At 42.9% G+C, this 13,697-nt stretch overlaps 1 protein-coding gene across 7 annotated transcripts in view; it reads right to left on the reverse strand.

Moving 5' to 3' along the window:
* Positions 1-12,765, reverse strand: part of CNOT1 (CCR4-NOT transcription complex subunit 1) — a 78,443-nt gene extending 65,678 nt beyond the window's left edge. For 5 of the 7 annotated variants that reach the window (XM_081031001.1, XM_081031003.1, XM_081030999.1 and 2 more), the window contains exon 1: positions 12,606-12,720. The gene's annotated coding sequence lies outside the window, so the exon portion shown is untranslated. Of the gene's footprint in view, positions 1-12,605 lie in introns of all 7 variants that reach the window. The other 2 variants (XM_081031004.1, XM_081031000.1) reach the window with 1 other exon arrangement.
* Between the last annotated feature and the right edge of the window lie 932 nt (positions 12,766-13,697).

Genomic DNA, 13,697 nt, shown 5'->3' on the forward strand with positions numbered 1-13,697 from the left:
ACCAAGATGTGACTGACTGGTCCAGAGTGGTGAAATGGACACGGGTGAGTGGTAGGCTCTTGACAGGAGCGACTAAAACCCTGAAATCTCGCCTTGTTTCAGTGGTATCCAAGATAGCAGCAATGCATTACAATGCTACAATGCATACAAATTCTCCAATTAAAGCCTCTTCATTACTGCAAAATTACATAATTATTGTTACTGTTTGGCTGAAAATACGTTCATGTATTTTTTTAAAGTCCATATTATATTTTTCAATAAAAGATCATTTACTTTTAAATATTTAAATTTAAATTTTTCAAATGGCTTTAAAAATGCTTTAAACGTGGGTGGCCCAGTGGCTCAGATGGTTGGAGCGCCGCGCTCTTAATGCCAGAGGTCGCCGGTTCCATTCCCACATGGGCCAGCGAGCTGCACCCTCTATAGCTAAGACTGAACAACTGGTCGACCTGGAGTTGGGGGGCTGTGAGCAGCCAGAGCATTGCAAGAGCTGGACTGCGTGAGCTGCCGTGAGCAGCGGGCCGAAAGCTGGAGACCAAGTGCCTCAGCAGGGGGAGCACAAGGCTCATAACACCAGCATGGGCCAGGGAGCTGTGTCCTACACAACTAGACTGAGAACAACGGCTTGAATAGGAGTTGTGGGGGGAAAAAGGGGTATGTTTAAATGTATCACATATTTATGCAAATTAGCTCTTTGATTATGACTCAGTAATTTGGAGATTTAAAATGTATGTAGCCTATTCAAGCATAAAACCAACATAAAACCAACATAAACCTAATCACAGAAACAAGTTCAAGTTCATTAAACTTCAAAAATATTTTTTTTGTTTTGTTTTTTTTTTAATTAATTTTATTGGGGTGACAATTGTTAGTAAATTTACATAAAAAATATTTTTAATCGGAAAAATTTACTATCATTCTTCATTTTATCGGGATTATATAAAATGCCCCAAATGATTCCCTTCCAGTTTACTCCAGTGTACCATATAAATTTACACCAGTGTACTATACAAATACCATGTGCTAAAGGTGGCACTTCTGTTAATTCAAATATTTGAGCCTAACTCTATATACTATGTATACACATTAGGTGCTATGAAAAACACAAAAGTAAACGCTCATTTCAAGGGGCCTACTCTGTTTCCCCAAAAATAAGACCTAGCCAGACAAACAGCTCTCATGTGTCTTTTGGAGCAAAAATTAATATAATATTACTTGTCTTATAGTAAAATAAGACTGACTAATATAATACCGGGTCTTATGTTAATTTTTGCTCCAAAAGACGCATTAGAGCTGATTGTCTGGCTAGGTCTTATTTTCGGGGAAACAGGGTAACAGAATACAGAATTTACTATAATACTATTTTAAAAATGCTGATTCCTAAGCACCACCCTACACCAAAAAATCAAACTCTTGGGGAAACAGAATAGGACGTGGTATTTTGAACACACTCTGCAGGTGATTCTTATGCATTTTAATGTTTGAGAACCACTGACCTAACTAACAGCTCTGGGAAATAAATGTTTCCATGTACACCAAACATTGATGCAATCATTTAAAAATGGAGTTTGAAAGAATGGAAATTCTCTACTGGGGGAAAAGTTACAAAACAGCATTTTGTGTATGTTATGTCCTTATATGCAGAGTATCTATAATACAAATAATAACTATTTGAAAAGTTAGAACTTTCCCCCCACTGAAACAGAAAAATTCTTTCTTTTTTTTTTTTTTTAAAGATTTTATTGGGAAAGGGGAACAGGACTTTATTAGGGAACAGTGTGTACTTCCAGGCCTTTTTTCCAAGTCAAGTTGTTGTCCTTTCAATCTCAGTTGTGGAGGGCGCAGCTCAGCTCCAAGTCCAGTTGCCATTGCTAGTTGCAGGGGGCGCAGCCCACCTTTCCTTGCGGGAGTCGAAACAGCAACCTTATGGTTAAGAGGACGCATTCCAACCAACTGAGCCATTTGGGAGGCAACTCAACTCAAGGTGCCGTGTTCAATCTTAGTTGCAGGGGCATAGCCCACCATCCCTTGCATGACTCGAGGAATTGAACTGGCAACCTTGTGGTTAAGAGCCCACTGGCCCATGTGGGAACTGAACTGGCAGCCTTTGGAGTTAGGAGCATGGAGCTCCAACCGTCTGAGCCACCGGCCCAGCCCGAAAAATACTTTCAAAAACAATATATGAGATCAATAAAGTTTTGCAGATTCCAAGATTCTCTACACAAAATCCTCTCACTGTATAGAAAATTGTTATTATAACACAGAAAGCCTGAGACTGCTATCCTGGAAAGGCTTGTCATGTTGGTGTCAGAACTTAGATTTCTGGAGAATTCCCACTTCCAGAATTAGTAAGAGTAGCTCACTGTGCCTAAACCATACCAAAAAAAAAAAAAAAAAAATGTGGTTTATGTTTAACACTTGCTCTCACTCGGGGAACCTAAAATTTTTATGTGGTAAGTAGGCAGAAGGTTTAATAACAACTTTAGGTACTGAGTTTCTAATGAGCTTTCCTGCTGGACATTTCACACAAATGTGTTGTCACAACTCTTTGCTGGAGGAATAGTGTCCTGTGTGATTCCACTGGAAGAGGCACTAGTTTCCTCTGCACTTTTCCCCTTGCTGATTTTGCCCTGTATTCTCTTGCTGTAATAAATCATACGCCCTAAATACAACAACATCCTGTGCCCTGTGAGTTCTCCTAGTGAATTATTGAATCTGGAGGTGGTAAACTTGGGGATCCCCAACACACTAAACCTGCTAGTGGCCAAGATGAAATGTCTTCTGGAGGTAACTGAGACCCAATTTGTGGATTTCTTCTCTAGTGGGTACAGACTCCATTTCAGAACTTTGCATTTTATCCTACGACAACCCTGGAAACGATCTGGATTGGTGTAGGTATGTCTTAGAGAATGAGGGAGTGGGCAGAGACTGGCTAGATGCTCACCAAAAAGATTTATTTCCCCTTCCTGGCTAAATAGCTAACCTACATTTCTCAGCCTCTCTTGCACAGGTGTGGCCAGGAGACTAAGTTCTAGCCAATGAAATGTAAGCCAAAATGATCCCAGCCACTTCCAGACCTGGTCCATAAAACCTCCTACTCACTCATGAGCATCAATTCTTTCACCCCTGACAGCTAAATGGGAACTTCCAAGGCCTAGAGGGTGGCGCTGAAGGTGGAAAGAAACTGGGTTCCTGACTTACTGCACAGAGGGCAAGCTAATGAAGACACTCAGCGAAAGTTATCTGAGGAGTTACCTGAGTATAAATACTCTGTTAAGCCAATGATGTCTTGGGGTTGTCTGTTACACTAGCCTGCTCTGCCTAATAAGAAGACATGATCAGGTGAAAATTTTTAGAAGCTCCTCTTTGCAATGTGAAAAACTGAGAAAGCAAAGAGTAGGTCACAGGGAAATTAAGAATATCAGAGGGAAAGAGAAGTGAATGCATTCAAGAGGGAACTGCAGAGACTCTGAAACTCTGTAAAAGAAGGGAAGTGAAGGAAAGAGTTGTCAAATAAGTACTCACATTTCCAGATGAAGTACCTTGGTTCCACTTATGCCTAACATAAAACAACTGAGGAAGAGAAAATTTGAAGGGCAAGAAAGAGATTGAGGAATTCAATTTGGGACCTATCTGGAGTGAGACACACAGATGCAGTCCACTGGGCAGTTGGATTTACAGTTTGGAGCACAGCAAGTGTGGAGTGCAAGTAGATCTGGAAGTCATCAACATATAAATGAGACAGCATGAGAGAACTGCAGAATAAGAGAGGGCCTAGATAGATAGTCCTAAGGCAGCTTAGCATTTAAAGGTGGGTGGGAAAAGAGGAACTCAAAAAAGGAAATGAAGAATAGCCAGAGGTAAAAGAATAGAAACCAAGGAAGTCCTCTACTTAGTCGTAGTAAGTAAAACCTAGGAACAGACAGCATCCCTAACAGAGCCCCAAGGACAAATCTTTGGGAAATATCCATTGTGTTGGCAGCCTCTAAAATAGCCCCAATGATCCCTACCTAATAGTTACACCCTTATGTAATTCTCTCCCAAGTGTGGGCTGTACCTTAACTGTGGCTTCAAAAGAAGGTAACAAAGTCATTTCCAAGACTAAGTTACAAAAAGACTGAATTCTATCATCTTTATCTCTCTCTAAGCCTGTGCTGAGACAAGCAAGCTGCCATGTTATAAGTAACCTTAAGGAGACGGCACGTGTGGCAAGGAATTGATGTCTCCCAACCAACAGCCAGCGAGGATTTGAAGCCTGCTAACAGTTTACATGAGTGAGTTTGTAAGATCTTCCACCCTTCTGCTTGAGGTGACGATAGCCGATGGATACCTAAGCTGTGCCTATGAAATAATAAAGAGCAAGACAGTTTTAAACAGTTAAATTGGGGAGTAATTTGTTATGCAGCAATTGATAACTAGTACATTGGGGCAGCAGGTTAGCTCAGCTGGTTAGAGCGTGGTGCTGATAATGCCAAGGTTGCCGTTTCAATCCCCGCATGAGCCACTGTGAGCTGCGCCCTCCTTAAAAAAAAAGAAAAGAAAAGAAAAGGATAACTAATACATCCATAGTCTATAGAAACCATGGGGAAGAGATTTGAAAAGATACAGTTGGCAATGAAAAAAAAAGTGTATCAGAATTAGCACTAGAAGATCATTGATGGCCTTCCAGAAAGGGAAGTTAGTGGTCACCGGGAAGGTGGTCAACAATGCCTCCATAAAGGGGACAAAGGCCACAGGCAATAACACCAGGGCCTGGCTCAAGCCCCAGCCCCTGCAAAACCTCTCAAACCACTTCAGATCATCTGGCGGCTGACAGGCTGATCTACCTCTCCTCACCCTTCAGTATGTATGATGCACTATAAACTAAATCCCTGGCCACACTATTGTTTCTTATTTATTACCCTTTCCATCGGTTCCTGGAATTCCATCTCTTCCTCACCACCATTCCTAACCCATCAACTTCAAGAGTGCCAAAAACTTTCCAGAACCTTGGTAAGCCCAATACTAATGTTCAATCCTTAGGTCCCTAAAATACAATTTGACTAGACGTAATGCAAAAAATGTAGTCAACGTTTGAGAAATTTCTTTCACCTTAGTCACCCACACATCAGAGATGGAGACCATTTTCAAAAATCATTTAATTTCAGGTTGGTTTGTCTTTAATTGTAATAGCGTCACTATTTTATGTATCACTAAGAAAGTTTACTTGACTGTTTTTTTCTATGACATGATACATCCCAATTTCAGAGATGTTAACATTTGAAAATTTGTTTTAGAATCAGTGAAATATGGTATTCCTTTTCCTCACGTAATCTTTCACATATGCCACTGTAAAATTAAATTTTAAGGGATGGCTGGTTAGCTCAGTTGGTTAGAGCGTGGTGCTGATTACACCAAGGTTGCCAGTTCAATCCCCACATGGGCCACACTGTGAGATGCGCCCTCCACAACTAGATTGAAACAACTACTTGACTTGGAGCTGATGGGTCCTGGAAAAACGCACTGTTCCCCAATATACAAATTTTTTTTAAATTAAATTTTAAGTTGTGATTTACACCAATAATAATTGGAGCTAAAGTAAATAAAATAACCCTGACAACAAAACTCAACCTCAAAATAGTATTTACTGGAATAAACTGGAGGGCAATACAATCTCCAAAAGCATTTGAAATGTTAAGTGAGAGAGCCATTAGCATTCAATGAGAATTAGAGATTCAATAAACATCTTGCAAGGGGAACAGCTCCAACAGAAAAACTATGCTGACCAAATACCAGTAGTGCCCTTTCTGATAAAATGGGCTTTTGCATACACTTTCTATAGGGTAGGCCCCAGATATACAACTCAAGTTTGGTTTTCCACAAAGTTAACACAAGGCTAAGCACAACTCAAATCTACCAGATGTTAAGAAATGGTATATGACTTATGTGAAGTGGCCACAACTTATCAGAAAAAAGTTCATGCATTACTATTCCATGTATTAACCCAGTCAAGTATTTGTTGATTCCTTACTATGTGCCAAACATTTGAGGTTCATCAGTGAATAGACATACATACATTATAGGGGAGAGAAACAGTATCATAAGAAACTATGAATGGGCCGGCCCGGTGGCTCAGGCAGTTAGAGCTCCAGGCTCCTAACACCGAAGGCTGCCGGTTCGATTCCCACATGGGCCAGGGGGTTCTCAACCTTGTTTGACTACTCGAGTCCCACAAGGGATGGTGGGCTCTGTGCCCTAAAACTAACAACGGCAACTGGAGCTGAAATGCGCACTCCACAGGAGTTGAAAGGACAATTTGACTTGGAAAAAATCCTGGAAGTACACACTGTCCCCCAATAAAGTCCTGTTCCCCTTCCCCAATAAAAAAATCTTAAAAAAAAAAAAAAAGAAAAAGAAATTACAAAGCATTTTAGGAGATGTTCACTATGGAAAAAGAAAAACTGCAAGGTGAAGGTGAATCACATTGGGGCGGGCGGGGGTGCACTTTAAGTAGGGTGGTCAGAGTGAGCCCTCAAGTAGTATCTGAGCAGACTTGAAGGAGCTGAGGGATGTATGGCCGTCCACACATCTGAGAAAGACACGTTCCAGGCAGAGGGATCTGTCAGTCAGTACAAATGTTGCCTCAGAGAGTGCGTGGCATGTGTAAGGAAAAGCAAGCAGGCCAAGTGTAAGTGAAGAAAACCTGGGGAAAGGGGAAACAGTAAAGAGAATGGGGGGGGGATGGATGGAGAATACATGAGGTGGTATCGGGCAGAGCTAAATCCTATAGGTGATGAAAGGACTTCGGCTTACACTAACGACAAATGAAGAATCAAGGGATGATTTTGATTGGGATACCATGACTTTTAGAATACAAGAATTACTTTAGATGATGAACTAAGAGTAACTCTAGGGGAGAGCAAGGGTAGAAACAGGGTAGACAATAGCACATGAAGAGAGAATTATTCACTTAAACCCAAACACAGAAGAACTCTACAAGCTATGCACAAATATTCCAAAACTAGGTTAGTATATTAAAGTAAGTTATCACACCAATGTTTTTGAACTTGCCAAAGTCCTTGAGGGCTTACTGACTGGAGATGACTAAAAATACAAAATGAAATACTTACAAGTGACTTTTACATTTTACCTTAGGACAGATAACCTCAACTTCTATAATCGTTAGTATATTTGTCTGTATATAAAGGCAAGGAAAGTAATCTTTAAAAATCCATGCCATGGGCAGCCGGATGGCTCAGTTGGTTAGAGCACGAGCTCTGAACAACAGGGTTGCCGGTTCGAGTCCCACATGGGCCAGTGGGAGCTGCGCCCTCTACAACTAGATTGAAGACAACAGGCTGCCGCTGAGCTGCTAGAGGGGCAGCGGATGGATGGCTCAGCTGGTTAGAGCGGGATTTCCTAACAACAAGGTTGTCGGTTTGATTCCCGCATGGGATGGTGGGCTGCATCCCCTGCAACTAAGATTGAAAACGGCAACTGGACTTGGAGCTGAGCTGCGCCCTCCACAACTAGACTGAAAGATAACGACTTGACTTGGAGCAGATGGATCCTGGAAAAACATAGTTCCCCAATATTCCCCAATAAAAAAAAAATTAACAATCGTCGCCCCAAACTTTAAAGAAAAAAATATTTTTTAAAGAGTTGACATCCTTCATAATTATATCACTGTCACTTTAAACAAGCAATTTTACTCAGTGCAATGAACCCTTAATACTAACTTTAAAGAACATTTAATAGCCTGTGTGGATACCTTCGGAAATTTATAAGACTTGATCCAATCCATACATCAGCATAGTTCAAAACAGTGTTAGCAAATAAATCCTATTTTAAAAACTGAAGAAGGGAGCCAGAAAAGCATACTTACGCCAAAATCAGAAAGGAACCAAGTTCTTGATCTGAAATCAACTGAATATTCAGAAGCATCTTCCCAGTAGCATTTGCAAAATTATAAAGTCAAGCACTATATAATATACATAAGACTAGTAAAACATAGTAACAGAGAGTATCCTTCTTGAAGCTACTTTAAAATATAACTACTTCAAGAGAAAACTTATCAAATATCTGGGAGAATTCAATTCATAGTGCTGAGCAATATTTTAAAACTAACTCCCTCCATCCTTTGCACATCTCTCAACAGAAGTGCAAATTTATCACACTGAGGTTAAGTAATGACCACTCATTGTAACCAACTTTTTCTCAGACTAGAGTATTACATTTTCACACTGAAGAAATGAAAAACTCAAATCTGTTTTATCCTCCAAAATACTGCTAGGAAAAAACTCTGTATTTGCTTTGGTCACAACTAGGAAAACCTTATCCAAAGAAAGCATTGGGAGTGTTTCACAAGATATGTATGTCAAGTCATGCTGTAAATCTTAAACTGATACAATGTTGTATGTCAATTACATCTTAATAGTACTAAGGGGAATAAAGTCACATTCGGAGTGAAGAAAAAATATCCCTGGGTAATTCAAAGAATTGCCAACGTGTAAACAGTTTAATTCTGTAGAATTATTTATATAGTCAGGATGTTCTAAAAATCTAATCCACTAAATGAAAGTGAGTTTTGAACTACAAAATCAACCTCAAGAGATTTTAATTGCATGACAAACTTTCTGTCTTTCAAGAAACAAGTGGCTGACTACATAGATTATTCTCACTTTTTTGATGATCAAATTCATTGATCTTTCTTTTTCTTGTACTGAACACAAGCAGTATGAAAGATAGAATGAACATTAGAGCTAGAGTAGAAAAACCTGACCTGACCTGAAATTAAGACATCAGTCACCTCACTTTCCTGGACTCCTACTAAAGGATACCATAAGTCGGGATGACTAGCTTTCCAAGTTTAACCATTTAAAGATGTCAATAAAATTCTAAGCATACAGCTCCAAGAATTTAAGCATACAGCTCCACGTTTGTGCCCCCAAAGAACAAAATTCAGGGCATACTCTTTTCAAGAATGTCATGGTCCATAAATCTACGTGAGTGTAACTAATGAAGCATTATTCAATTACAATTCAGGGCAATTGTATGTGTGTTTGGGGGAAGGGACAACTCCTTACCCATCATAAAATGAGACAGAAAACGTACAAGGCAATGTATGGTACAACTAAGTGAAACGGGCCAAGAATGTAAGAAACCAATTTTACTTAAGAACATCAAAGTATTTATAGACAGTACACTTGAGTATGAACTAGTGTGATGGATAATGTTTTGGTAGATAAAACGAGGACATTCCAGATAAAAGGGGCAAAGGTGTACTTGGGAACCACTATGGTAAAAAACAGTAATATGCTGCCACAGGTAGGGAGGGGTCGACACACAGCTCCAAGCCAAGGTACTTGAAGGACTTTGGGGCAGAGGATGGCTATTTTCAAAATGAGGACTAAGGTAGCAATTTAGCACTAATGTAAAGAATTAACTATATTCCTGGAATCATTTACAACATATTAGGATATATTCGTATTACTTATGTAATAAAGAAATCCAATAAACAAATGATGGGGGAAATATACTAGAGATTAGTTAGGAAGCTACTGCAAAAATGACAAAGGGCCTGAAAAAAAGGATTAACTTTTATGGTGGGTCTACACAAAGTTTAAAAAGCAACACTGCATTTCAAAACTAGGAGCTATAAATCAAAGTGATAAACTTTCAAACTAATTATGTAAAAAGGATAATGTTGAGCTCTTATCTCTCATTCAACATTTCAAAAATTTCCTTCTAACAACTGTAACAAATTAACCAAGACATTTTACCCTGGAGTTTTATGCTAAGTTTTCCAGCATTAAAAACAGAAACACAGGGCAGCCGGTTCGCTCAGTGGTTAGAGTGCAGAGCTCATAACACTAAAGGTCAAGGGTTTGATTCCCACATTCCCACATGGCCCAGTGAGATGTGCCCCCCCCAAAAAAAAAAAACTAGACTGAAAAAACAGCAACTTAACTTCGAGATGATGGGTCCTGGTAAAACACAATGCTCCCCAATTAAAAAAATTTTAAAAAGAAAACAAACACATTTCTTAAGTCTACACTCCCAAATGCTGCTTTTCTTTCAATCTCAACAGAGGGTTTCAGATTAAGTCTACACTTCTAATTACTGACATCTCAAACAATGCTTTTCAATGAACAGTATGCTTTATTTGTTTTACTACATCCTTACAAAGGTGTAAGTGAAAAGTACATTGAAATAAACTATTGTGTATACAAGGACAAAAGGATTTGAGCCCATTTTAATTTTGAAACGGGCTTCTTAAAAACTGTGAGCAAACAGAAAAGGGAACTGCAGGATTTTTCTATACACAGTATAAGGTCTTAAAATAAGAATCAGTGGGATGCCATTTTGAAACTTCTCAGCAGCAAGTTCAGTTTGGTGAGAGGGCCTTTTAAGAAATGCTTGGCTAATATTTTTCAATGACTTGAAAGTTAGTTTTGTTCTTTTATAAAAGAATATACCACATTCATAAAATATAGTGTTTCAAAATGACGGGCTACAATACTTGTTAATTCAAGAAACACAGGCATCTTACAAAAAAAATTAGTGTCTTAAAATATATGAGCATTCAATTATAATCATTGTGGACAAATTCCCTTCTGGGGCATTGAGTGCCAAAGATCTGTTACTTTGTAGAATGAAGTAAAGATTCAAGTTCATAAATTTAAGCTGGTTAAAAGGAAAGCTTTTCCTAACTAAACCAGAATCTAACCAAAAACATACTTGGAAAAGGCAACATGTAAGAATAATGACATTAGTCTTTAAGCATGTTTTGATGAGATAGCAAGCATTTCCTCTTCTGTCCCCACAGGTTTGGTTTGTTTTGTTTTCAATGCTCTCACCCAAAGTTAGGAGGATCTCACAGTACGTAGCCTGACAAGATCCATGTTAAAGAGACAGGATTTAAGCCCTCCTGGAAATTTAGTGACTAGAAATAGAGTATTTCAGTTGTTCCACCATGCCTCAAAACTTCACTTAAAACTTGTAAGATTACAATCTTAGGCAAGGAAGGGAAATACTTTCAGTCTTTGTGCCTTGATTCTAAACTTAAGTTTCTACTATAGGACTCGGGACCCACACTTGTTGAAAACTCTCCAAACAAGTTTCACCAAGAAGCTGCCATTTCAGAGCACAAGTAGAGGTCTAAAACTGTATGTATCATCGGCTCATTTTCTCCTTGGACAAGGTAACAATGTGCAGTCTCCTAAAACATGACTATTTAAACTGTTACCATTTATGTATTATTACCAGCTAAAATACCATACGGCCGATCTTTGGAAGGGTAGAAACGTCAAGCTGGGCCACAGATCAGTAACATTAAAACCAAACATGTCTGCAGAAACGAGTTCATTCTTAACCTGTTTCACCTACTTCCAAATTGTTTACTTTGTCCTCCCCTTTTTCCATCCGTCCCTATCAGACTGTCATCTGGAAACGTTCGGGATTTTTTTTTTTTTTTTTGCGAAAAACACTCAAATTATATTCCCTGAATTATTTACTCCCGGTTCACATACATCCCTCAAGGCAATCGAATGATAAACAATGGAAGGTGGAGATTAAGTATTGTTGCTCAGCTTTCAGGAAGAACACTGCCTTTCATTAGAGACCTGAGAAACGTGACAGGTAAACCGAGTGACTTCAGGGGGAAAGTTTCCTCCTCCGAGTGTAGACACCGTCTCAGACGCAGAGCGCGCGCGTTTTCCGGTTTTGACCGAGGACGCTGGCTCCCGGCGGGGGACCCCGCGTGCGGCCGGCGCGGCGCCCGGGGCAGAGGCGGTGGGACCCAGAAAGCGCCCCTCGCTCGGGGAACACAGTACCGAGTGGCCTCCGGCCAGCCCGCCCGAGGCGCGCGGTAGGTACATCTCTCACCGGCGCCGAGGCCTCCAAGGGCTCGGCTCCCTCGGGCGGCGCTCCCCCGGGGGGGCAGACACTGGGCCGGTGGGCGGGGGCCGGCTTGCGAGAAAGTGTGAGCGAGCGGCGGGCGCGCGAGGGGCACAGAACCTGCGGCGACAAGTGGAAGGAAGCGCCCGCGCCCGCGCGCCCCTCCCACCCGCAGGGACCGAAACACCCGGGGTTTGACAACGTGCTGGGGGCGGGGGAGGGGACGGCAGCTCCCGAGCCGACGGGGACGAAGTGGGAGCCCGCAACTCCTCCGCGCTCGGCCCCTCGCCCCCGGATCTCGGCCCCGGGCGCCAATGCCCACTGCAGCCACCGAGAGCGCACAGAGAAACAGGCAGTTGAGGAGCTCGTGGGGTGTGAGGAGGGTGCCGCCCGCGCCAAGTGAGGCCCGGCCGCCCGTCGCACCGCCACCGGCGCCCTCGGAGTCTCCAGGCCCGGGCCGAGGGCCACCGGGTCTCACCCCGCGCCCTGCCCTCTGCTTCGGGGAGCCTTCGCCCTGGCCTCCTCTCTTCGCAGCCCGAACACTCGGCCAGCCACCGAGAGAGAGTCCGACCGCTCCCGTCTCGCCGCTTCCCCGTCCCGACCGCCCCTCACTCCGCGGCGCTCCGGGAAACGCTCCCAGTGGCCCCGGGACTACTGCCCCCAGTCCTTCCCCCATCAGCACCCGCGTTCCGTAGCTGACACCGCCAGCCGGCCCTAGCCCACCTCACCTCAGGCGGCTCCGGCAGCGCTGGACACAGGAAACTCCTGGGTCCCCGACTCCGGCTCTCCTCGACCCCCTCCTTCGGTTAACTCCGCTTGTTTCTCTACAAAATGGCGCCGGAGGTCGCGCGCTCACGTCGCGGCCTTTCCCCTCCCCGTTCTCATTTCATCATTTGCTGCCCGCCCGAGGAGGGCTGGCCCTAGCCCCAGCCAATGATCGTACCCCGCCCGTGGCACCCGCCCAATCACCGTTAGGTGCCCGCGGATTTAAACCAATCACACGCCATCACTTGCAGAAGTCAAGGAAGAAACCAAGCTCCTGCTAGCAACTACCAATCCGGAGTCCTACTTCGAGGGCTTTGGCCAATTGCCGCTTTCCAGTCCCTAGGGACGGGAGTCCGAGCCCTTGCGCCTGCGCCCGAGCGAAGGCCAATGGGGAGAGGCAGATAACTTCGATTTGGGGCTTCACGGACTTCCCACCGGCCCTGGAGGTCTTTCACCATTGTGGGCCGCGGGACTGGCATTGCCTCTGAGAAACAATAAATAAGGAAGGGGGGCCGTAAACCCTCGCCACTCTGCGCGGGAACTACTTTGAGTTACACTAGAACAGCCTTCCTCCACTCCTTTCTCTTTCCAATTGTCAACTCCAGTAGACTGGGGGGCTTCCCAATCTTAAACATCCCCCTACCCTCGCGTCCCTTTGGCGGGGAACGCCAGCCATCAGAAAGCAAGCCAGTCCGTAGCTAGAGGGGCGACGTTCTGCTCCCGGGATGTGCAGTACTCCCCTGGCTCCGGCCCATTCCTGTCGCAGAAGTAATGCGTCTTTCCCCGTCACTTACTGCGCCCCAGGAGGAGCGGTGCATGCTGGAGAATGTAGTCTCCCGGGTCCTAGGTTGCCTCACTTTCATCAAGACAACTTTTTCTTCTAATTCTACTTGTTGAAGAAGGGACCCCTAACAGAGATAGGAAGCTAACATTCTCGTTTGGTTTATACCTTGTACGCGGTACCAGAAAGGATACCAAGGCCATTTGTTCTTAGGAGAAAAAGCATAGAAACATATCTTTTTCTATAATGTATTTTGGGTGTTTTTTCCCCCCTT

This window comes from Rhinolophus hipposideros (assembly GCF_964194185.1).
Source record: "Rhinolophus hipposideros genome assembly, chromosome: 21".
Classification (NCBI taxonomy): domain Eukaryota; kingdom Metazoa; phylum Chordata; class Mammalia; order Chiroptera; family Rhinolophidae; genus Rhinolophus; species Rhinolophus hipposideros.